Below are 4,067 nucleotides of genomic sequence, written 5' to 3' on the forward strand. Positions count from 1 at the left end.
GCTTGGAACAGGGCCGGGACTAAAGGTTAGGCCTTTAGTCCCGCCCCTTTAGTCCCGGTTGGTGAACCGGGACTAAAGCCCCTTACGGGCCGGGGCTAAAGGCCCCGTCCCCACTAGTGCCTCGACCCTCCTCGCCGGTTCGCCCTAACCCTAGTTTTCAGCGGTGGCGGCGGATGGTGGCGCCTCCACCTGCTCGTGATGCCTGACGCGTGATGGGAGACGCGCGAGCCGCCACCCGTCGGTTGCTGTAGCCTGTAGCGACGCGCCGAGGAGACGCGCGAGCTGCCAGTTGTTGTACGAGGAGACGTGCGAGCTGTCAGACCGGAGTCAACGCACGCACAATCGACGACAGTGAGCCAGTGACCAACTTCAGTGGTAAGTCCCTCTGGCTGAATTCGTATGCTCAAGTAGTCAAATGTACTTGTTGATTCAGGCTAAGTTCGAATCCCGATTCCTATGCTCAAGTAGTCAAATCGTACTTGCGGATTCAAACGTATTTGTCCCTATTCTTTGCTCGAGTTATTAGTTTGTAGTTATACTAATTGATGTATTTCTCTGCAAAAAGAACACTGTAGTTGTAGTTGTATTTCTCTGCAAAAGTTATATCAGTTTATAGTTGTATTTCTCTGCAAAAAAAAGACTGTAGTTATACTGATTGATTTGTATGAGGCTATCAGCTCTAGACAAAACTGATACTTGTAGTTGTACTGTTAAAATTCAGAAAAAGTTTGTAGTTGTACTGTTAAACTGATAATTGTACTTATGCTGTTATATTTTCTGTAATAAATTGTTTCTTCTTTTGACCTCTCTTCTCATTGCTGATATGTTAGGCTAACTAGTTGTGTCATTTGTTTTTTTGTAGATGGAAGATCAAACCTCTCATATGTCGGTGTCAGGCACCTCCCCTGACACCGCTTTGAACTCGGAGAAGGACAGTAATGATGGGCAGCAGCCCACGAACCAACAGCAGAAGGAGATGACCGAGGCTGATAAGACGACAACAAATGCAAAGAAAAGAAAGGAAATGGCTCCACGGTCTGAAGTTTGGAACCATTTTACCAAGGTCCTCGATGGGGTGTGCTGTCCAAAGCAACATGCAACTATTGCAAAAATGAGCTTGCTTGTGTTGCTAAAAGGAATGGTACATCATCCTTACTGAAGCATTTGACGTCGTGCAAGAAAAATCCTCATAGGGTCAATGATGACAAGCAGCCAACTCTACAAGCTACTCCGAATATGGTAGATACTAGTAAGTGCTCTCTCACCACCTGGAGATTTGATCAGGATAAGCTCAAAGATGCTTTGGCTGAAATGGTAATTATGGATGAGCTTTCGTTCTCATTTGTTGAGAAGCCAGGATTTAGAAGGTTTGTGGCAAAGGCTTGTCCTCGTTTCAATGTCCCATCTAGGAGGACAGTTACTAGAGATTGTGTGCGCATTCATTACAGGGAGAAAGTCAAGCTCAAGAAATTCTTGAAAGAATCACGTGAAAGAGTTTTCCTAACTACTGACACATGGACATCTTCCCAAAAGCAGAATTTTATGTGTGTAATAGCCCATTTTGTTGACAGTGAATGGATTCTACATAAGTGGATCATTGGATTTTTCTTAGTGAGGGGTCACAAGGGAGAAGACATTAGGAAGGACCTGGAGAAGTGTTTGGTTGAGTGGGGCATAGATAAGGTGTTTTCAGTCACATTTGACAATACCTCACCAAATGATGGAGTTGTAAACTACATAAAGAGGATCATGAACAGTGCAAATGCAAGCATAGGGAGAGGAGAATATATGCACATGAGATGTGCTGCTCATATTATGAACGTGATAGTTACCGATGGGCTAAAAGAGTTGGACATCTCGGTAAAGCGAGTTCGTGCTGCTGTCAAGTTTATTAAGAATTCCCCCGCTAGAATTACCAAGTTCAAGAAATGTGCTGAATTAGAGAAGTTGACAAGCAAAGGTTTCTTATCACTTGATGTATGCACTAGATGGAACTCCACGTACTTAATGCTGAAAGCTGCAGCCACATATGAGAAGGTCTTTGTGAGGTATGAAGAAGAGGACCCATACTTTGCAATTGAGATAAACAGCGATAAAATGCCAGGAGTGCCTGAACCTGAAGATTGGGATAATGCTTAAAAGATGGCTGAGTTTCTTGAGCATTTCTATAAGCTTAACCTTCGTGTTTCAGCCTCAAATCATTGTACATCTCATATCTTCTTCCATCAAATTGCTGATATCATTGTCTTGCTGAGGGCATGGTGTGGAAGCGGGGACTTCTTGCAAAGAGATATGGGAAAAAGGATGATTGACAAGTACAACAAGTATTGGGGAGATCACAAGAGCTTCAACATCTTGATATTTGTGGCTGTTGCTCTTGATCCAAGATATAAGTTGTCAAATTACATCAAGATTGCAAACTTTGAAATGTTTGGAGACATCAATGGAGATGAGGTGTGGACAAAAATGAATGCAACACTTAATAATCTATTCAAGGAGTATTTTAAGTTATATGGTCCAAGTGAGCATGAAATTCAACCTAATGATGCACCTGACTTTGAAGAGAGCAGCTGCGAAAGCTTGATGAGTTCTTTGATTGCGAAGAAAATGAGAATGAATGACTGTGGAATTGGCATCAACCCTTGCAAGTCTGAACTTGAAAAGTACCTTACGGAGGATAATGAAGCAAACAGCGGGAAATTCAATATTCTTGAGTGGTGGAAGGTTAATACATCAAGATTTCCTGTGCTATCACGCTTAGCTCGTGATGTCCTAGCTTTCCTAATATCTACAGTTGCATCAGAATCGGCTTTTAGCACCGGTGGACGCATCCTTGATGACTTCCGAAGCTCTCTTACTCCATTCATGGTGCAGGCACTACTTTGTACTCAAGATTGGTTGCGAAGAGAAATTCCAATTAACGATGAAGAGGATGCTGAGCTACTGGCCAACCTTGAACAAGGTAATTAAGCAAATAAGTTACTCTTAGATATGTGCTTTCTATTTTCTTCATACTTACATTCTCTTGCTTTATTTATTATTGTCAGATGTACTTCAAGAATTGTCTGATCTAAACATTGCTAAGTCTGGTACAAGTGCAAGTGTTCGCATCACCATTGATGACACCGAATCATAAGTCTTGGTGAGTGAAATTCTTGTAAGATTTCCTATGTAACTTGCATGTTGTTTTCAACTTGATATGCTAGAAACTATGGTGGGAAAGTGGAAATGATATGCATGATCTCGTATACATATCACTTTAATTTTGAACAAGATTTCTGTTTTAATTTGCTTTGCATTTGCACAATATATTTAAGTGATTTTCTTTTCACTTCTATAGGGAATACGAGAAGAACATCAAAGGAAGTGTGCTGTTGTCAAGGAATCCTCTCAGCTTCTTTTCTTGTGTTCTATCTTCTATGATTTCCTCAGCTTGGACCTCAAGGAGTTGTGTTGCTTGAAAACTTGTTAAGCCCTTAAATTATTAGCTATGGTTGTCTCAGTTTGGACCTATTCAGCTTGAACCGTGATAACTATTCAGCTTGAACCATGTTTGTTTTGTGTTTGTGACTCAGCCTGATTTGTGACTCAAGTTATGTCTTTGTCTATGCTTGTGATGTTTTTATTTTCTTTTTATTTGATCTATGCTTGTGCACAATTATATTTGATCTATGCTTGTGAACATATGCACTATATTGTATCTGTGCTTCAGACTAATGAAGATCTCGCATGTGTTGTGCACTAAATCTGGAATTGGTGCACTATAATGGGCTGCATATTTCGGGTTCTGGGTACCCGAATTACCCGAACCGATTTTTTTGGGTAATTTGGGTATGGGTACTTATGCGGCATATAAAAATTCGGTTTCCATTTTTCACTAACCGTACTACCCGCAAACCGAACTAACCGAACCGAAGAAACCAAATTACCCGAACGCCGAGTCCTAGTTTAGACTTTACGAAAGCATGTGCGCAGGGAGTGCAACAATTTAAGGTTTTTTAGACTTTACGGAAGCATGTGCACACAGACTGTCCGATCGAAGGCATCACGAAAATTCATGCCTCCCA

At 41.4% G+C, this 4,067-nt stretch overlaps 1 long non-coding RNA gene across 1 annotated transcript; it reads left to right on the forward strand.

Annotated features, from left to right (window-relative positions):
• The first annotated feature begins 2,799 nt into the window (after positions 1-2,799).
• LOC123429168 lies at positions 2,800-3,596 on the forward strand. The gene is made up of 3 exons (XR_006622626.1): positions 2,800-2,962; positions 3,048-3,142; positions 3,341-3,596. It is a non-coding gene; the product is annotated as an uncharacterized LOC123429168 (long non-coding RNA).
• The last annotated feature ends 471 nt before the right edge of the window (positions 3,597-4,067 follow it).

This window comes from Hordeum vulgare, chromosome 2H (genome assembly GCF_904849725.1).
Source record: "Hordeum vulgare subsp. vulgare chromosome 2H, MorexV3_pseudomolecules_assembly, whole genome shotgun sequence".
Lineage (NCBI taxonomy): Eukaryota > Viridiplantae > Streptophyta > Magnoliopsida > Poales > Poaceae > Hordeum > Hordeum vulgare.